Consider the following 22,401-nt stretch of genomic DNA (forward strand, 5'->3'; position numbering starts at 1 on the left):
GTAGAGATGCTTAATCTGTTGAAGCCTTTTTAAGATCAAATTATAATCATTGTTTTCAAGAGGTCTCACATCATCACTTTGCCCTCTTTCTAATAACAGTCCTAATCAGAGGAGATGACCGACCCACAAGAACAGGGATCTGGTCAATTTCACTTGAACAAACATCTCCCTTTTTGTATTTTCTTTCTATGTAGGCCAGTGCCAGATAACCCCTCTGAGTGGCATCACTCCAAGACATTGTATATGAGAAATTCACAAGCCTGCCCACAGGGTTCTCAGCCTAAAGGTTTCAAATAAAACAGAAGGGAGAGTGCTCCTTTTGCAGCTAGATCTGCTCCTGTTCCTTTGATTCCTGCTATTGTTCCTTGCCACTGCTATTGCTCCTTGCCACTGCTATTGCCTTTCCTGACTGTGGGCCTAGCTCCAGTGACTCTTGCCTCTGATCTCCTGAGGCAGCTGACTAAAGAAACAGTTAATGCAGTGTTCAGAAATAATTTCCTTCAAGCCCTTTTTCCCATGACCTCTACTGAGGGTTAGCCAGGCAGGGTGGATGATGATGATGAATTCAGTGTTTTTTCAGGTGAGAACCGGGAGGCAACAAAATCTTTTGTCCCCCACGCACTTGGCTACGAGTATCCTATCTAAGCATTTAAATAAGTGCATGCCAATCACAATCGAGGAAGGCCCTCCCTCCAATTCTATTGATAAAAAGGATGAATCATTGGTCATGAATAACATTAGGCTATTTTCTGAATGGCACAGTAGAGAAGGCACTAATTATTTCTGCCATTACTTTGGAAGCACTTAAGGTCACCTCTTGATTGTTTTTTACTGGAAGGGAATCCTTTTTAAAGGGTCCTGCTCTCAAGCTCACTTTCCTGCAATTGCGTCTTTTTGGCCTTCTTAGGGTTCTCATTAAGCCTGGGCTGAGTTTGCAGAGTTCCGCTGTGTGGAACTTCACGATGTGACAAAAATGTTCCGCGAGCAGTGGAGTGCGTTAGGGTCATGACGTTCGTGGTGATTTTGAGTGCTGGGTGTTTGTCCCATGCTGTAAAATAATTGCGAATGCCACCATGCGCAGCACAAGAGGGCGCAGCTTTCCTTTTGTTCTCGAGTAGATTTTTTTCTCGAGCAGCAGATTTCTCAACGTGAACGAAAGGTTTCTCAATGCCGGTGATCGCGACCTGCCGCAACCACTCGCATTGAGAAATCCGACCTCCTGTGTTGAGAAATTTCGCCAGGAGGCGTGAGCAAAGAAAAATCTCACCGTGAGGTAGATTTTCTATGCTCCCGCTCGCCAACTCGACATGGACAAGCGCGAGTGAGGAAAAAACTTCGCTCCGTGGATCGCAGTTTTGGGGAACTCTGCGTGCAGCAAACGCCGCAAACAGAGCGGAATTCACCGCCGAGGGTTGGTTCTCATCAGGAACAATTGATTAAAGTGGCTGCAGAGGACTGGAAGATGGCTATTCCTTTAGAACCTAATTCTCCCTCCCATGCCTTGGCACCATCTGCTCCCCAACAACCCTTCTCTCAGTTTTGTTTTTACTTGGCCTACATTTTCCAGAAGAAGCACCAGAAGGCTGAGGCTATGTTCTTTTCTATAGATGTTCTCATTATCCTACAATCGCTGTTCTTAAGTTGTGAAGGGTTAGGGTATCATTTTGTCACCCTTTCCACAGAAGAGGGGGGTGAAGGGTAGAGTTGATATTTTTTGCCACCATAGACATGGGTCACGAATGTCGTGTGTCAGTGTTATGCCACAGGATGTACCCGGGATCTTCCCTGTCCTCTCTTCAGGGTTCTCCCTTGGCCCATGAACTTATTAAATCTTTTGGCTCTGCAGAGGGAAATGAAGGCACTCATTCCTATTCAAGGAAGCCAGTGTTGCTGTCCCCTGGAAGTAAAGCGGCTGCATGTCTACTAAAGTTAGTTTACAGTGCTAACAATTTGGGTTCCATCTAGTCATAAATCTAAGGGTGTTAACATCTTTGTTGGGTCCACTATTTGTTTGTTCTCCATGGACACTGCATTTTTTTGGTATTACTATGTTACTTCCACAGACAGTATATATGTACACTTCCAGCAATTTATTTGCTTCTTTGTTTCTATGTAGTGGATGGATTTGTGCCTCAAATTCCTCTGTTGTTTATAACTCATGACAACATGAAGGACTGGAGGATACCCTGGGCCCCAACTCTGGCAATCATTAACAGAACATGCAATCATGTAGTAAAGTAATAGACAAGCATTGGCATTGCCAATAGGTCTCGCTTTTGGGATCATATAAGTATTTAGTTATGCAGCAAAATATCCTTGGTGCAACAACATCAACTGTTGCATGCCTAAATACTTATAAGGTCCCAAAGGCGAGACCTATTGGCTATACCAATGCTTGTTTATTTTATTTTTGCAGTTTTATATAGCGCAAACTCGACTAGAAGGTGTTGGAGCGCTTTACATGAGCACCAGTTACGTTACACAAGGGCACAAATGATGGCATGATTTACATACCAGTTTTGCCAGGGCTCGGCTCGTGCACGGGCTGCTGAAGCCAGAGCCCACTAGTGGCTGGGCTCTCCCTTGTCATTGTTGGCTCGAGCACCTCCAGCAGAGACTACAGAAGGCGAGCAAGAAGTGACACACTAACCGTGCACTCCAGGCTGTAGACTGGATGAACGGTTGGTAAGTTTGGTTCAATGCGCCTGTCGGTGCCCGCTCCTAAAAATTGCGAGCTCTGCCAAGGCTTTCCTTATAAGAAGGTATATGTCACCCTGTGATTTGTGTCTCGCCTTTCTGATACGGAACATGTAGCTCCGCGTGCAAGCTGAAAGCAGCTGGTCTGTCAGAACCACTAACACCCAACACGAGACAGCTGGAGTTCTCAGAAATCGCCGTCCTCCAAACAGAAACGACGGGAGCGATTTTCTGCGACGACCGATCTACATTCAAAACAACGACCTGGTAACTAGAGGTTAACATAAAAAGAACGCCCCCGCATCAGGGATGGCAAACTTTCGGAACAAAAAATAAATAAATTGGCAAAGCAGTTCTCAGCTGTGAATTAGTAGCAATAGGACAATGAGTCAACAGGCATGCCCAACTCACCTCCCCCACCCCAACGTGGAGGAAGTGAAACCCGAAATAAAGCAAATTTCCTATTTGCACCATTGGTGCTGCTGAGCTGAGGCGAATCAGAGACAGTGGGAAGCCTGCAGCACCCTCCCCCGGGCCTCCCACCCTTTTCTCCGCCTATCCTCGCTCTGTGGTTTCTCTCATTCCAGGCTGTTTATTGCATCCTAGCGAAGAGACTCTTCGAGGTCACTTGCCAACCCACCATTGTTGAGTGCACCCCTTCATTATCTGTAAAATGCTTGGAATAATGTGTATATTTCTTTATGTTAAATTTTGTATTCCTTCACAAGGTTGCGAAACTTAAGGGTTTCATTCCAAATATCAGCGATTCAAGATATCTAAGGCTGGCAAGAATAGTAAGGTGCCCTCTCCCAGCTGCCCCTCCCCCTGTATCTGGCAGCAGCCCTGAAACAAGCAAAAGCGAAAGCACGGAGTGTTACGTGTCACATGACCCACCAGGAACGCAGCTGCCACCCCTGTGCGCCGCTGCTCACTCCCGAGAGCAAAACGCCGTGGGAGTTAACATTTGAAGAAGAGGTGGTATATGCGCCCGCCTCTGGCCATTTGCGTGCTTTCATTACTGAAAGACACACACAAAGACCCATAAGATGTGTGGGAGGAGTCTGACCCACATGGAGAAGTTTGAAGTGATTACATGAAGCCTCCCATAGAGCAGTGCATGCGAGCTGCGCAAGGCTTGACCTAAAAAATTATCACGCTGGCACCTGATCTCATTGCTTGGCTGTGTTAGCCTTCCGCAACTGCACCTGGGCCACGGACAAATTGTTGTCACTCACTGTCTTTCTAAGGAATGGAGAATATATAGTCCGGTACAAGAGCATAGTCTTTGCATTGTTAATGAATTACTCCACGAGATCTGTTCCACCATGTTTTCTTCACTTTGTATTTCCATAGAACAGTGTCCTGAAAACACAGGCATCACTGAGATACTTTGGGTTGGAGAGGGAGGATGAGATGTCAGTTCCCTGGCCTCCTCCTAGTCTTCGTTATGCCTTCACCCTTTCCTTTCCTGTGAAGGATTATTCTTGAAATCAGGAAGGCAAAGTCACAAGGGATCCTGACTACGCTGGCTTAGACATGGAAGTAATGGTTTGCTCTCGTTAGGGAGAGGTATTTGCTCAAACCAATGGTTCCTGCTCTGTGCTCCATTATCCCCCAGGGCTGACCCTTCTAAATCCTTTTGTGCTACACTGTTACTTGATGGCTTAGAATCTAAGAAGGGAGGATTGTGTCACATGGACTCCCTGCACCCTTCCAATCCCTGTTCTGACCTGGAAAGGTTTCTTCATTTTCTTGCAATTTCCTCCCCTGCAGATTTTTACATCTTGTGAGGTTTGCAATTTCTGCTTATTTGTGTTGCAATTTCTGCCCATTTGTGTTTCCACTCCAGGGTCATCAAAAATCTGTGAAAAACTTTATAATGTTTTCTTTGTGCACTTGAAAAAAGTTCTCCCTTAAATCCGGTCAGCTAAATTATTTTCTTGATAGCCACTGCATCAGCCTATCACTTGGGGGAAACTGGTGTTTACCTGTGCAGGTATCCCTTCTTCCAGGGGGTCAAGTTCTGCAACATTCTCTGACTTGGTCTAAAATTCCTTCTAGTTTCATTCTTCCTTTTGGAATAGAAACTCTCCTTCAAAGCTCCTAAAAGCCATGCTGCCCTGACCTGTATTGTTTCTGTAATGTTTGGTGTTTTGACCCAATGAGAATGGCAATCAGAATCATGCAAGCTCGCTGAGGATTCTCCCTGTTTAACAGATTGACACCCCACATCTGTGATACTCTTTCACACAGTGGCTACTGGATTATCTACCTGGGTTGCCCAGTACTTGTGGTGGAGGCAGTTAGATTCGTACTGTAGGGGCATACCTTTTTGGGTGTATCCTGCAAGGGGAGATGCTTAATAGATTTCGCTGCATGGGTCTGCAGTTCCCCTCAACAAAGTTCCCTTACTTGCAAATGCATGTGTGTGGCAACCTAACATTTTGGAGGGCCTTGTGTGAGGGTGCCCAGGTCTTTCCTGACTGGAGCACAGCACTTCTAATCTCCTTCCTCTCTTGCCTTTGTAAAGTGTTACAATATTCCAGTGGGTGGGATGGGGATTTGGAGGGGGAGGGAGGTATTGGTATGTGTGTATCTAGCTTGGAGAGGTGAGTTGAGGCAAAAAAGAATTAGGATACCATTTTACTTACATCAAAGTTATTTATTAAGTCTTTTCTGGTTGTTCTGCCCATGGAGTCTTTGTTGACAGGATTGCTGATCGTACAGCCATTGACATGACTGTGGCTGATTAAGTAGCTGCTGAAGAAGTCATCTACAGCATAGTATACAGAATTGGGATCATCTAGAGAGACACATCTCAGGTTTTCCAGGGTCTCGGCGCCAGAAGTGTTAGTCGGCATAGTGGGCACTAATTCTGTCAAAGGTGCTATCAGCGCTTTCAGAAATTTCAGCACCATTTTTAATGGTCTTTGGCTTAACAGAGTGGGAGTTTTACATGGATCTATTTCAGGTAGATTCCCACAAAACCTTTTAGGACAATTCTGTACCTTCTGCACAGCCTTCACTTTCTTGGCCCCTACATACCCCAAGAAGAGTTGACCGTCCACCCAGAACTCATTTGTGCGATCAAGGTAAAATGAAACTGTTCTTTTTGGGTGGAGTTTCTCCTTTTCTTTGGAGAGGTGATTCAGAGCAAAGTAATTTTCTGGCCTACATGGAAAGGTGTCACAACCTTTGTAAAAGTGGTAAAGGGAGGGTGTGCCGAGAGTGCCTGCAATTCGCTTCCCCTCCTGGCCGATGTTATGGCCACCAGAAAAGCAATCTTGATGGTCGATAACTGAACAGGGCAAATGTGCGGAGGCTCAAAGGGTGCACACATTAAAAGGTCAGGTTTAAACTAACGCAGTCCCTGACACCTTATTTCTGACACATGCAGCTGTTATGCAGTTTATTCAAAACTATAGGTTGGTGGACCAGAGAGAACCTCCTACTTTCAATTGCTGTGGACCATTCACATCATGGGTCACGGGAGCCACTTAGTCAGGTAGTTATACCCCCCTACTGGCCCTTGTCAAAGGTGGGACGAGGCATTAGATAGGGAACTGAACGACAGAGAGTGGGCTCAAATACTAGAACACCCCAAGCGGGTCTCCCGTAATATCTGACTAAAAACAATACAGCTGTGGATATTCAACAGGGCCTACCTCACGCCGTTGGCAATACAGAGAATGTATCCTACCGCTTCCTCAGACTGCTCGAGATGTCCTCATCCGGAAGCTCACTTCATTCACATGTTATCAGCTTGCTCCTCCTTGAAGGTGTTTTGGTCCAGGGTTATTCGGGGTCTCACCAGCGTACTGAATGTTCCCCTTGGGACACTATAAAGGTCTGTCTTTTGGGCCTCTTCCGATGGCTACTTTGCTGCACCGTTTCGCTGGACTGGCCCTGATGCTTGCTAAGAGACTAATCACTCAATGCTGGAAATCCCGCAGGGCTCCATGAGAGGGTAGATGGAATGAGGAGGTACTTAAATGGGCTACGGCTGAAAGGGAGGCGCTACAGCTTGAGGAATACAGAGGCTTGAGGAGAAAGCCGATCTCCTTGGACTGGCCTAATTTGATAGAACAGTTTAGATCTGAGACGGATGGGGAGGCCGACGATTGTTTGGATACACCACATAATTCTACATGAAGTGCTAGATTCCTAACTATAATTAACAACAGAGTTATGCTGTTCCTCAGGAATGAGAGTCAGATATAGGGAAAAATAATAAACAAACCTGACTGGAGTAGTTCAAGGTTGGGAATCCATTTTATTGGATCATAATGCCCTCACACACCCTGTTGGGTGTCATGCTTCATCATTGGGCTGCTCCTCGTCGGGTCGGCGGTGGAATACCCAACGGGCTCCCTATGGTAAGGGCACTTTAATGGGGATCATTTTCCAACAGCCGTTAGGTGAAGTGGGGGTGAGGGGCCTGGTGTGTGTAGATGAATGTGTATTTGAGTATTTGAAGTGAGTGTAAAATAGGATTGGGAGTACCTACGACAACAATTTTAATCAAGGGGTCTCCTACCCTAAGTGAAAGCAAGAAATATAAGGCGCTAAGCAGAGGTTATGTCTCAGGTTGTGGTGCTCTGATATGTGGTCGGTCAACCCCCACTTCACCCAACGGCTGTTGGAAAAAGATCTCAGTTAAAGTGCCTCTACTATAGGGAGCCCGTCGGGTATTGCACCGCCGACCCGACCATTCCCCCTTCCCCTCCTTTCTCCCTCCCCCCCTGCTTCCTCTCCCCCCCCCCCCCCCCCCCTCTTTGTCGGGACTCTTGCCCTGGCGGGAAACATTGTGGCACAGGACAGATTGGTTCATAGCGGCCAAGCTAAGGGAATGGTTTTGGGGAGGGGACTAATGATGGAGGGAGTAAGAAGAGTGGGACCAAAAGTTTCTTTAAAAATGTAATGTTGACAATTGATTGGACAGAAGATCGTTTGTAAGTACAAGAGTTGTCATTATCTGTTAGAACATGTATATTTTAGGGTATGATTACTAGCTGATATTACTACTGTATTGTAACAATTACCAGACATACAAAATATGATCAAAAATCGAATTGTAATATATTACTCACTTGCAAACCCAAATGCCTAATAAAAAAAATGAAAAAAAGGTCAGGTTTAAATACCACTAGAGCATGGCCAATGGCCTGGGAGGAAACTTATAATGCAAGCCTTTGATGAACCTAGCCACAACAGTTGACTTCAACTGGGAAGGTTGGTCTGGCAACCACAAAAAAACTGAAACAGCCAAAAAATAACCTTTAACCGTGCCCAGAGCAGAGCGCTGCTAGGCCAAAGATAGAACAAACAGAGGAACCTGAGAAAGAGGTGTAGCATGAGTATCGATGTTCCTAGAAGCACACCATGCCACAAATGTATCCCAGCGGCAGGCATATACCGACTTAATGGAGAAATGCCTGGCTGCCTGAATAGCATCACAGACTTCAGAAGGAAGGTCAAAAGCCGGCAATTGTTGCTGCTTAATCTTCATGCATGAAGGTGAAGAGTGCCCAGGTGAAGGGTGCAGGACTCTCCACTGTTGTTGTGTCAGATAATCCTCTCAAAGAGACAGCCTTATTGGGGGACCACTGCTCATGCTCAATAGCCCGGGATACCAGACACACCGTGCCGAATCCAGAGCCACAAAAATAATTTGGTCTCAGTTGTTCCTGGTCTTCATCCAAAATCTGGGCAGGAGTGGTATTGGGGAGATTCATAGGAGACTGGAAGTCCACTTGAGACAAAAAGGGTCTCCGAGCAAGAGCCACCTTTGAAAGACCAGTGTGCAAACCATGCTGACACTGAGCGCATTCTCTGTTATGTCGGACGAATCTAAGGCTCTCTCCAACCTTGAAAGATACTTTATACCACCTTTGAATGGAGATGCCGTTAATGATCTGCTAAAGTAAACAAAAAGTGATGGACAGAATGCTTGAATCAATCAATCTCATCTCAGCCACTGGTAATTACTCGGGCCGAATCAGAGTCCATCAGTATTTTGCACACCATGCCACCTCAGTTCGGACCACGCTTTATACAAATCAGTCTTGACCCTGTTCCAATGGTGTTAGAAATGGGGTCTCTGGTTGGCAGGAGTATGCACCCTGTTCAAGTAGGGACCCTCACTCTAGTAAAGGTAAGTTACACACTAAGAGAAACCCCTGCTCACCCACTTGGTAAATTGGCACAAAGCAATCAGGCCTATCTCACGAGGTAATGTGTAAAGTATTTGTGTCTACACACACACACACACACACACACACACACACACCCCACAAAAGTACTCCACATCAGTTTAGAAACATAGCCAATATTTATCTGAGTAAAACAAGACCAAAATGACAAACATCCAACATACGCAAGTCAAGATATGAATTTTAAAAGATTGAATAAAGTTAAAGCTCTTAGAAAACAATAGCTCCAACTGTCGCGCTTGACCAGGACAAATCCACAAGTTCAGTCCAACCGAGACGGATTGCGGGCCGGCTACAGGAGTCACGCAGACCCTGACAAAGTACCATGGATGAGTAAAAGAAACCAATGACCATGCGTGGCCCAGGGAAAGGGAGGGGAGGATTTGAAAAAGCAGGTGATGCCGCTGCGTCTCACAGCTAGGCCCAGCTGGGAACCACCAATGGCCGCCTTATGTCAGCACGAGCACCTGCGTGTCTTTTCTGTTGGCCGACCGACAGTTCAGCAACACTTGCTGCTCCCCGGTGGCTGTTCTGGGCAGGCTGTTCACCCGCTTCAATAAGGGGTCCATGAGGCTCTTCTGATGCGCTGCCGCCTGCGAGAGTACAGCGCAACCAACAGCAGTTGCGTTGCAGCAGGTAGTTAGCAGGCAATCCCCAACTCCATGCCGTTGGGGCAGACCTCTGAGCCCGCACAGGCCGCGGTTGGTTTTGCAGGGCAGGGGAGCGCCAAGCTCTCTTCAGTACATATTTTCATAGTCCTCCGCGCACTTTGCTGAATCCGGCAACAGCAGGGCAGGGTTTTTTGTAAAGTATACACCAGAACTGTGTCAGATAGTCAGGCGGCTGTCGAAGCTCACCTACAGTGAGTCCATCTTGGAGCCAGGCAAGCTCGCCCGCCCACTTTCAACACACTTCTGGTTGCATGAGCTTGCACTTTTGTTTGCAAAGGAGTGTAAGCTTTTTGGAGACAAAATTGAATGGCATTGGTTATCCATCGTGCTATGCTTGGTTTTGAGAGTCGATAACCTTCTCTAGGAGCACTGTATGCTACTATTAAACGATTGGATTTGCGAAGTGTTTTGTTTTGTAATGGTAACATTTTAGACATATCCAAGGAATGCAATGTACTTTCAGTTGCATGTCTTGGGATCTAGGAAAAAAGTCTTTAGAATTATTGGTTTATTTAAGTGGAAATGCGATGGGCCTTTGTGAATGAATTTTGGATTTCGTCGCAGAATAACTCTGCCATTCCTGAACTGTATGAAAGGTTTTTGAATGGTGAAAGCCTGTATTTCACCAACCCGTCTTGCTGAGGTCAGTGCCAACAGGAGAGACACTTTCCTAAATAGAAATTGAATGTCTGCTTTGAGGATTGGCTCAAATGGGGCTTTCATTAGTTAGGAAAGCAGTGTTTAGTTGCCAGAGTGAGAGAGGATGCCACACTGACAGGAAGACCCTAAATAGGCATTTCAGAAATAGTTTGTTGAGTCTGCTAGACCACAATGAAGGTGATGCCACTGATCTTCTGAAGCAGGAAGTGGCCACCAGGTGAACCATAATGGAAGCATGAGCAAAACCTCATTGTGCTAGATGCAAAACCACTTCCATTTAAGGCTGCAATTCTTGTTTGTACTATCTGCATGGGCCCTGACTAAAATATCGCTGCATTCTCCAGGGATGTTCAGATGCGCAAATTCACTGAAATCAGGAGCCAGGCTGAATACTGTATGGATTTTGTGTCAGGGTGAAGTACTTGGCCCTGGGTCATTGTCAGTAGAGACGGAAGTGGTTTCAGTTGGATGTGGTATCTCTCTGATAGAAGTAACTCTGTGAACCAATGTTGTATTGACCACCTCGGACCGATGAGAATGATCCTGCAAAAATCCACTGTGAGGAGAGTAGTCGGAGGAAAAGCATAGGCAAAGATTCTGGACCATGCAAACAAAAAGGCATTCCCACACCACCGAGTTTGTGGATGCCAGCTTGTGTAGAATCAGCATGTGCGGTTCTGGGATGTTGCGAACAGGTCCAGATTCGGTATGCCCCATTGATGAGAAACTTCCTGTAGGACATCCTGATTTATCTCCCATTTGTGGCAAGTGCTTCTCATCCTGCTTAGAGTGTCCGCTATGGCATTCTGCTTCTTCGACTCAAGTTCTTCCTTCAGATTCACCTGGTGACGGATCAACCACTCCCAGACTCTCGTGTGCCTCCTGGGACAGCGCTTGAAACTTTCTGCCACCTTGCTTGTTGATATAATACATGGTTGTGGTGTTGTCTGTGTGGATGAGCACTACAGATTTTCTGATCGTGTGCAGGAAGACTTGTAAGGGTAGATGTACTGCCTTGAGTTCTAGCAGGTTGATGTGATAAAGCGGCTGAGATGGCTCCCATTTACTGCTGACTTTCAGGTTCTGCAGATGAGCTCCCCAACCCTCTAAGGAAGCATCTGTGCTGGAGACGAACTGGGAAGTTTGGGGTATGAATGTCTGGCCTACGTAGAAATCTGCCTCTTGAGTCCACCATGACATAGTTGTGCGCATCCCAGAGGTGACATGGGTGATATCCGCTAATTTGACTAAATCGTGAGTGAGTGTGATTGTGGTGTTTGCCGACAGTGACACGGTCCGCACTGTTTGTGTGGCCTTGCCCAATCAGATAAGAGGCGGGGAGGAGCCAGTTGTGCCCCCGGCCTTTTCAAGACGGTCGCTGCACGGACGCGCTCAGCGGGTGCGCCGAAGGCGCGCCTAAGGCAAGCCCGTCTGCGCCTGGACGTCTGCCCATTTGGTGACAAATAGACTGGCATATTCTGCAAAAGAACTTCGCCAACTGAGAACCAGCTAGAACCCTTGCATCAACCTGGCCGGGGGCCTTGTTGATAGGCCGCCTCACTGTAATCAATGCCGGTAAACTGTTAGAGGTGAAGGTCTTGCTGCTAAGCCCCCCCTCAGACAAACTTTTAGCCTTAACTGCCGTTCCTTAGTTAAACACTACGCTGACGTATTGGGCCTGATCCAGTCGGAAGAACAAGACCTTCTGTTTCTCACAGGAACTTGGCTCACCCTCAGCAGTGTGGCTGAACCCCAGTTACCACTTCGCCAGGGCTATCTAATAAGAGCACTGAACAGAGAGGACGGCAGGGGAGGAGGAATAGTAATAATTATTAAAGTATTTACACCTGCAATCTGACCAAAGAATCTATCACAGACAGTGAAAGTTGTCTCTTCAAAATCTCGGTAAATCACAATTTTACCTTGACGGGACTACTTATTTATCGTCCTCCCGGACCATCTAGAAGGGTTAAGCACTCTCTCATCAACTTGGTCTCTATCTTGGCCACTACATCTGCTAATTTCACTATCTTAGGAGATCATTATCTTCATCTTGAGGACCACCACAACAGCAAAACGGCAGATTTTTTAGCAGGTCTTGCTGCCTGTCAATTACTGCAGTTTGTCTCCGGCTCTACTCACCTGGCAGGACATCTTCTTGACCCAGTATTTTCTAACAGATCTACCCCCTCTCCCCATGGCGTGGACTGATCACTTTCTCATCTCTATTGTACTTCCTTACGAGCATCAGTCACTTCGCATTGACCCGGAGCTTTTGCAAAAACGTCCTTGGCATAAGCATAATACTAATCTTCTCATGGACACCTTACGTTCTCAAACACCCCACCTGCCTGATGACGTCGATGCATCTGATGTGTCCACGAGTGGCTCTTGATAAACACATTACTGCCAAACTTACATCATGTTGCAGAACCCATACCAATCCCTGGTTTAATGAGAAACTGTCCCAGGTGAAGAAAGACTGCAAAATTCTTGAACAGGCCTGGAGATGCAAATACGACCCTGGCCTTAAAAGTCAATATCGGTCCGCCGTCAAAACGTATCACAAACTGATCTGGAAAACATGTGCCGCCTATATTGCAGAAACAATAAAGCGCAGTACTAATCCAGCCAAAAGCATCTTCTCCTTGCTTAACGACATTAAAAATCCACCATCAGCAAGGGTCTCGATTACTCTCTCCAATTCACAATGTGAAGCTTTAGCTACTTTTTTGTTAATAAAGTTGAGGAGGTTTACAAATCCTTCCCGCCCCTTACCAATAGCAAAAAATGTACTGATTTTACCAGAGGTCCAGGCACTCTTCTATCTTCCATTCCTGTCTTACCCTCTGAGACACTAGGGACCCTGTGCCATAAAATCAAATCAAGATCCCCAGCAGATCCTTTTCAGCCTGATCAGTTTCAACAATTTCTACCCTTACTCTTACCCACGGTGTATGAATTAATAAATCTGTCCCTCACTTCTGGTACTGTTCCCACGTCATCGAAACATGCCAAGGTCATCCCCTGTTAAAAAAGCCTACGCTAGACGCCTCCAAACCTGAAAGTCTTCACCCGATCTCTCTTCTTCCTTTTGCTGCCAAAATCACAGAATCTTACATTAGCTCCATCTTTACTAAATTTATTGAGGCTAATAACATTCTAGACCCGAAAGGATGGTTTCAGGTCTGGCCACAGCACTGAATCCGCTCTACTGGCTGTGACTGAACAACTGAGGTGCACTTTGGATGAGGGCCGGACCTCCGCCTTGATTCTCCTCGATCTTAGTGCCGCATTTGACACAGTAGCTCACAAAATCCTGCTGCACCGCCTTCAAGAGATTGCCCCAGGAGATTTGGCTCTTGACTGGTTCGTGTCTTTTTTAGCTGACAGATCCTTTCAAGTCATCTCCCCTCCCTATGGCTCCCAGAGGTAGCATGTCAACCATGGGGTCCCCAGGGCTCTGCCCTGAGTCCGACACTATTTAATATCTATATTCAGCCCCTGGTGGAAGTGGCTAAAAGCAGAGGCCTTTCTATGGTCTTGCATGCTGATGACACTCACCTTGTCATTTCATTATCCAACACATCTGATCAGCATGTCACCAAGTTCCGCGATGACATGATGGCCACTGCTGAATGGATGACGACCAACTGTTTGCAACTCAACGCTAGTAAATCTGAGATCCTACAGTGGGCAAGAACACCCACCTCTGGAACAACCAATGGTAGCCCTTGGACCTCGGAATCTCTCCTACTCCTAAAGATACCGTAAAAAATCTGTGCGTGTGGCTGGACAGAGCACTCAACTCTCAAGCTCAATCAAAACTAGTGCCGCCAGTTGCTTTGGTCTCCTACGCAGCCTGAGGCCACTGCTTGGGTTCTTTGACCTTCACACTAGCCAAGTTATCATCCAGTCCATCATCCTTTCTAGACTGGACTACTGTAACTCTTTGTATCTGGGTGCCAACAAGGCCAGCATTACCAGATTACAGAGGGTGCAAGACGTGGCTGTTCGCTCCATCTTTGCCCTTCGGCGGTCTTGCCCTACATCTAAATACTTACGGAAATTACATTGGCTCCCGGTAGAAAAAAGAATTACATTTAAATCTCTGTGCATTGCTTACAGAATTATTAATGCCCAGGCCCTCTATTCTAACCAATCTTCTCACTCCCTTTAAACCAGAATGTGACCTCTGCTCATCACACCAACTATTGGTGTGCACCCCCTGTGTTAGAAGAACACAGGGGGGAGGACGCTCTTTCCAGGATCTAGCTGCGTCTCTCTGGAATGCTCTCCCTAGTACCATCAGGAACCAACAAGACCATATGGTGTTTAGGAAGGCAGTCAAGACCTGGCTCTTCCCCAGATTGCTCCCAGAGGAATCCTTTCCCGCCTTTCTGTCTTTTTGTTGCGGATCTTGCGCTTGGATGCCATGTCGCTGGGGCAGCCATGCGCTCTACAAATCTGATAACATACCTTGTGTTTGAATCCACTGCCTGTCCAGCTCCTCTTGCAACGGTCGCATCCGCAGGTGGCAGAACGGCACAAATGGAATGCAAAAGCAAATCATCCCTGGCAGGGATTTGTAGAGGTGAACAGAAACTGACTTTATTTGTACTAGATGAGCCAAGAGCAGCAATCTGGTCCGTCTTTCTGATGTGGATTATGCTTTGTTCAGCACCGCATCCAGTGTAGCCCTTAGGAATGTTATCCTCTTGGATGGCTTAAGGGTTGACTTTTGAGGATTCAGTGTAAGGCCCAGTTTGCTGAAAAGGTGTACGCAGGCGTTGGTCGACCTCTGCGTGGACTGATGGGAAGGTGCCCTGACTAGCCAGACACAGAGTTTTGGAAAGATTTAGTTTTTCTAGTCCTAAAGATACCGCTACTGGTGCCAGGCTCTTTAAGAAAATGTAAGGGGCAGATTTCAGGCCAAATAGAAGTACTTTAAACTGATAAGGGCTGGCCTGTAACCTTTGTTTGCTTGAGTGCTTGATATATACATACACACACACACACACACACACACACACTATCATATATTTACTAACAAAGGGCTTAAGTGACGTTTGAGTGACATTACAGCTAGGTGTCGGAATGAGACACAAGCTAATATTAAAAAATTCAAAAACCACAGCTGCTATAGTTTAGTGAACTAACTGTAACCTGTGCAATAGCCTAAGATGGCCTCAGAGCTAGAGCTGTCCATTGAAGCTCCGGGGCAAGGGATCACTTTTTGGTGAATATCCCAGGCTATGCCCCCCATCCCCCTTGCTACTTGACAGCCCCCTACTATGAAACTTGCCTGTAACGGAACGATTCATCTCAATCACCTGCAGTGAAGGACATTTTTGTTTTAAATCTACCTGAAGTCTTGTGCTAGATGATGTTGCTGCCCTGGACCGCCTCTGACCGGAGTGAGGAGCAAAGCCTTCCCAGTCCTGGTGGAAGCTGATGCCCAGGCTGCTGCTGGAGTCTCTTTCCTGCTTTTCACCAAATCCGGAGCTCCTAGCGTGGCGGTGAGGATCTTTTTGGCGAGGTGCGGAGCACACACCTCTCCCCCATCCCTGCTGGCGTGATCCTGGAGTTGCCGTTGCACTGTGGGTCGGATCCGCCCTGCGGCTTGACTTCCTGCCCAGCTCTGGGGGTGCCGAGCCCCCATCTCCGCAGGTGGCTTGTGTTTGTGTCACAGCTCTGGGAGTGCCAAGCCCCCATGCCCGGTGAGGCGGTGTTGGGGGCCCTGCCTCGGACTCGCAGTCTGTCTGCCGAAAGTTCGGGCTCCGCTTCCGGGAGAAGTGAAAAGCACACCCCAGCCTCAACCTTCCCCGCTGCCGAGGTCCTGGGTTGCCGTTGGCCCGGGGGTACGTACCACCTGATACGCCCTGTTGCCGCTGTTGAAAATGCCTTCCACCGATGTCATCAGAGGTTCCGGGAGTGAAGACTGCCGGCTTATAGCCCGGAGCGCCGAGCACATCTCTGTGATCTTGGGCCCGATGTCTCTGTGATCCTGGGCCCGATCCGCCCTGCGATGCTGCCTCGTTGTTGGTGCCTGGTGTGGGGTGCTGATCCCTGGATGAAAGAGCACGGCGCCTGCTGGTCCCGAGAGGCTCGCGGGAGGGTGAAGAAGTCCCGCTGGAGGTGCGGCGACTTATATTTTTATATTTGATTCAGAAACTTCAGAGGGTTCAGACTCATTCTGCAAGATTGGCGCTAGATTTAATAAGCCAGGGACTACATTTCACTTACAGGGACCATCTTTCTCGGACTACCTTGGAAGGAGCGTATCATTTTTAAATCACGGTCTCTAGTGCACAAAAACCACTAAGTGATCTTTTTCGGGCATTCATTTTGTTTTCTATCAGCCTAAATGTCTTTTATGAGCCGCAACATCTCTCTTTTGATGGTCTCACATTTTAAGTTGTCTTCACTGATGAAGCCCATGCTTTCTCAATGCTGCAGCCCAGCACCGGAATAAACTACGAGTTCACATCCAGAAATAGCAGAATCTTGCCAGTTTTAGAAAGGCCCTTAAAGTCTGGCTCCTCCCGACGTCACAGTGAATTGTGATAAAGCAGTAACTTCATGATTTTTCGTTTGTTTCTCTGTTTGATCCATTGACAGTGCCACGATACCACCCCTGCTGGGGTTACAGATGCATGCTTTACAAATCTACTAATACACTTTCACCCCAACATCTGTGGTGATCTACCTCAGAAGGAAGAGGAGAATATTCCTTCCCATCAGAGTGCTGACCAAGGGTAGGGGACAGAAAAAAAGGGTCATCTCCTTCCTTAAGGATACCTGAACTGCTGATAACCCTGCTGCTACAGTTGGTGGGAGTGGGCACGCAATGCCTCTATTTCTTGAAAGGGCTGCAAACAAAAGTACTTTTTTCTCTCCAATTATACTGTCCATAGAGTCCATGTATAACTAACACCCTGGCTCCTATCTTTTAGCCCTGGTTAGAGGGCCCGCATAGGTGTTGGTACTCCTGAATGAACCTGAGGGTGCGTGGCTAGAAAATAGCATGCAACTGCCCATCCCAACTAAACCCAGGAAACTCTCCCTCTGCGTACACATCTAACCCCTTGATATGACCCCAACCTCTGTCCAGATTATTGGCCTCACTGCGCCTCCTATGGTCGGCGCACACCGCTGCCCAGTCTATTTGCTTATCTAGACTTCCTTGGTGGGAGACGTGGCGGGTGCAGGTATGGAGTGGAGACCTCCGAATCGCATCTCTCCCAACCTAGAGCCGGCGGGCCAGAACGCTTTTAGAATCATATATCCCCCGAACCTTTAAAAAAATGCTGCAAAAAACTTCAAACATAGACTACTCAAAACCCATCCGGAAGCCCTTATCTCAGACCCCTTCGTCTCCATCAAGAAAGGTGCAACCATAAGTGATCTCATCTTCTACACTAAACGCCATACTCAATGGCAGAAGGCCATTTACTCTCTCCTCAAGATCTCCACTTCCCTTAAAACTCCGCATGGTCTCAGAGTGATAGTTGCGCCCTCCTCAGCCTATAGAGTGGAAGCCACCATCTCTCTATACAAAAACGGTACGATCCTTATCCAAGCTTCTGACCGCAATCTAATGTTGTTTGGCAACTTTTTCCCCACCATCATGAAGACAGTTGCCAACTTCAGAGCCGCCCCTCTTGGAGGTGAAGGCCCTTTAATGGGCCCCCTGACTGTGCAAACTCCATCTCCCGCCTCTCTTCCACCAGCTGCTGACACTACCTCTTCTCCAAAGGGCCCCCCTCTAGCTACCCCCACTCAGATTAACAACTCCACCACATTACATGTGGTTAACGAGCCGCGACAGCACATTCTTCACAAGAGCCTATATGCTCCCCCCTCACGGTTAGCTGGTTCTAACTCTCCTAGCGCCACTGTCCACAACGCTGCTCGGATTCTCCCCAGGATCCCTGCCCGCAATCCCGACCCGGTCCGATATGCGGGCAAGGGTCACCTGCTGTCCGTCCCCTCATTCCCGATCCTACACATCCCCCCCAAGCACTAAGCTCCATTTCTCAGAATCCCCTGCGCTCACTCACTCGCCACCGCCCCCATTTTTCCCTTCCCCACTAGCTATCCTCTGCCGCAGGGTTCCCGGGACCCAGTCTCACATCCCCATTCACACACTTCACTGGAAGCCCATCTTAACCAGATTTCACTCTGCCTCCAAAACTTAAGGCAGATATTCGTATCCTATCACGCATCACGAAGGACCTGTCTGTTAACTCCAGACTAAGCTGTTCCATTATGACCAATCTCCATCTACGCCCGCTCCCAGACTGTGGTTGTACCTGGCGCCCTCCCCCCCTATCCTAGGCTAACCACATCCAACTCCACCCACGCACACCATAGTTGGCCTTCTGCTCTGCAAACTAATGACCCCTCTCGAACCTCCAGGTGTAGAGCCTCCCTATAGGATAGTGATATTCACTCTCTCCTACTTTCATATGATATGGCACTTCCCCTCCACCCAATCAAATTTGCATCTAATTGAATCAATCCCTACTGTTCCCTTCAGTGAACCTAGGCCAAACTCAATAACATTAATGAGAACAACCTCACGATAGTCACCCCCACTGTACCTCCACCACCGGACACCCTCGTTAGTCTCAAATGACTAAACTAAACTGCAGATCGGCTATTCTAAACGCTGCCGATATCGTGGATCTCATCCTTGTCCAGGATCTTGGTCTTGTAATATTGACCGAAACCTGGCTAAATGACTCAGCCGCTCCCATCCTGGACTTTCTAATGCCTCCCAACTTTGATATCATTAGGTTGGACAGAACTAGTGGTCACGGGGGAGGCGTCGCATGCTTACATCGTGGTAATCTAATAGCGAATGTCATTCATGCCGACCCCCTGCCATCTTGTGAATACCTATGCATTGAAGTGACTGGGGGAAACAATCACTCATGCAAACTGCACACGTTCTACCACTCCCCTCATGGCAACCTTCCCTTCAAAGAACAGATCATGGACATTATTTCGGCCAACGCGGATTTCCAGGGCACTCAGATCTTCCTGGGTGACTTCAACCTCCACTGGAATGATGTAAACGATGTGCTGGTCAATAGCCTTAAATCCTTCCTATTTGACCTTAACCGTACCCAAATATGTGACAACCCTACGCATATCAAAGGAGCCACGTTAGAACTTGTCATTGGTAAGCCCAACTCTCTCCGCCTGGAGTCCATCCTCCCATGTGACTGGACAGACCACTATTGCATCACCTTTCTCATCCTTGAATCGGTAAGAGCAAGCAGATGCCAACCTAAGAACCCAAAACAGTTGAAAAGATATTTACGTAACATCACCTCGCAAGACTTGACGGAGCTCTGTGATAACATCCTGCCCCCCCCCCCATGAACATGTCTAATGTCCATGACCTGACGGCCCACTATAACCACACAATGCTTAATGTACTTGACTCAGTGGCACCACTTCAGCTTAACAGAGTGTCTGCTAAACTCTCCAAACCATGGTTCAATGATAGTCTTAATGCCGAAAAAAGAAAATTAAGACTTGCTGAAAGGAAGTGGCGATCTTATCCCTCCCTAGAACACCTTTGTCTCCTGAGATCCTTGCGAAGCATTTACAATAAACGCATCAGATGCTCAAAGGCCACCTTCTTTAGAAAGCAACTACATCAAGCAAAACAACGTCAGAAAAGCTGTTCGAACTCATCAAGTCCTAATCTAACAATCATCCTAACCTCTCGGCTCTGGGTCAAGGGACACTGCCGAACTATGAAGAATTCACTGTTTTCTTCAGGGATAAGACTACTAAGATTGAGTCTGAACTACGCTCGACCCGTGAGCAACTCTCGAGTGGTTCGCTGAAACACCCTATGCCCCTCAGAGTCGAATATAACTGAACCCACACAGCCCTTCCCGCCCCAAAAACAATGCATCTTGGAGTCTGTTCCAAACCGTGGATGAACACACTATTCGCGAACTGTTGTTGACTCTGAAACCTTCCACTCACTACAACAACCCTCTGCCATCGAACCTGTTCCCGGAAGTGAGATCCGCCTTACCACCACTCTGGGCGAGGATCGTCAGTGCCTCTCTTATACAAGGTGCTATTCCGGATTGCCTTAAATCGGGTCCGGTTACCCCGATCATAAAGAAACCAAATATGCGGATCCCACGGACCATCTTAACTTTAGCCCAATCACGAACATCCCCACCTTGGCAAAACTCTTGGAGAAATGTGTGCTCGCCTAACTTTGTCATCACATCGACCATTTCCAACTCCTGGACCAATGCCAATCGGGTTTCCGCCCAGGTCATAGCACAGAGTCAGCGCTAACGCACATTGTGGATGATGCGCTTAGAATGCCGGATCACAATGAGTCGTGCATACTGATCCTTCTGATCCTTTTGTCAGCATTTGACACTGTCAAACATGATCACCTAATTGACCTCTTGGAACACAGGATGGGGCTGTCTAGCCCGGTATTAAGCGGGTTCTCTTCGTTCCTTCAGAACAGATCCCAAAGTTTCAAGGCGGACCAATCCCTGCCCCACACTGCACCAGTCACCTTGGGGGTTCCTCAAGATTCAGCATTGTCCCCCACGCTCTTTAACCTGCTCATGGAGCCTCTGACATAAATTCTAAAATCATTCAGCATTCGTTATCATATGTATGCAGATGATACCTAACTATACCTGAAGATCACCTCCCCCGAAGAAATTCAGTCCCTCAACTTAGTCCTGCTTGAAACACAAAGCTGGCTGACACGCAATCACTTTAAGATTAATGCTCTTAAAACGGAATGCCTACTGATCTCACCCCACAACCAATCCCTCGTCATGGAACAATGGTTAAACAAGCCGACTGCTCTTAACTGCAGACCGCACCTCGTGGACTCAGCATCTTCTCTGGGTATCATTCTAGACAAAAGTCTGAACATGCAGAAGCACATCAGTTCCCTCACCAAAGGAGCGAACTTCCAACTCAGCTGCTTACTTAGGAATCTCAAACCCTTCCTCCCTGCTCAAGACCTTAAGGTGGCAGTACAAGAATTAGTGATCTCAAAGCTGGACTATGGCAGTGTAACACTTTGCGGCCTGCCTAGACTGAGGACGGCTCCTCTTAGGGCTACCCTCAATTCTGCTGTTAGGCTCCTAACTGGCACAAAAAAATACCACCACATCTCTCCGGACTTGCGAGAACTGAATTGGCTTCCAAATGAAGCTCGGATACAGCTAAAAATTGCATGCACGGCTCACAAAGCCATCCACTTCAAGACCCCACTGTACCTCGCGCAGAAACTGGAACTCTTGTGTGCTTCTAGAGCCTCCAGAAGCACCAGCACCCTTTTGCTCAAACCTCGATAATTCAAGAAAAAAAAGACCTATAACCAAGCCTTTTCAGGGATGGGTCAGAGGATCTGGAACACCCTTTTCCCCGAAGTCAGGGTGAACCCTTCTACTTTCCTCTTCAAAAAAGAAGTCAAAGGGCTCCTGATGAAGACATTTCTGCCTTAGCCTGGCACCGTCATCTGATTCTGGGTCCATACCAGTTGACTCAGGCCCAGCCACAGGGTTCACGAGTAGGTCGGCAATTCTTGACTTTGATTTTTGCTTGACTATGTGTTTGCTTCTCCCTCACGAGACTGTTGGACAATTTTACACTCTTATTTTGTCGCTTTGTTTATCCTGTTTTGTATGCTCATACCCCTGTGATGCATAATCTTTATTATTTCCTTGCGATGCATAATCTGTAAAGCACTCAGATACCCTCAGTGGTCATGTTCGTGCTATACAAAACTTTCAAAATTAATAAATAAGTAACGTGAGCCCATCTTTTACTGCTTATTACATCACATCACTCATGACATGTTAAATAACATCATTGATGACATCACTGATTACATTTAATTACCACCATTGTTGAAATTTCTAATGAGATTAACTAATGATTCTAACAGTGTGAATGAGGCATTAACACAACACCCTAAATCGATGGTTGGACTCTTATAATCTTATCTGCAAGATTTCAAAAGATGCAAATGAAATTGGATATTTCAAAAGTGAAGCATTTTTGATGAATGGCATTGTCTATTTACTTGTATTAACCCATAGGATGCGAGCAGTAGGCGTAGGTCATTTGCAAAGTGCTGGCCGATG

At 47.1% G+C, this 22,401-nt stretch overlaps 1 protein-coding gene across 5 annotated transcripts in view; it reads right to left on the minus strand.

Annotated features, from left to right (window-relative positions):
- GRAMD1C (GRAM domain containing 1C) overlaps positions 1–22,401 on the minus strand; it is a 1,366,575-nt gene that overhangs the window by 370,334 nt on the left and 973,840 nt on the right. The gene's annotated exons all lie outside the window — the stretch shown is intronic.

The sequence above is a fragment of the Triturus cristatus genome, chromosome 8, assembly GCF_964204655.1.
Source record: "Triturus cristatus chromosome 8, aTriCri1.1, whole genome shotgun sequence".
Taxonomy (NCBI): domain Eukaryota; kingdom Metazoa; phylum Chordata; class Amphibia; order Caudata; family Salamandridae; genus Triturus; species Triturus cristatus.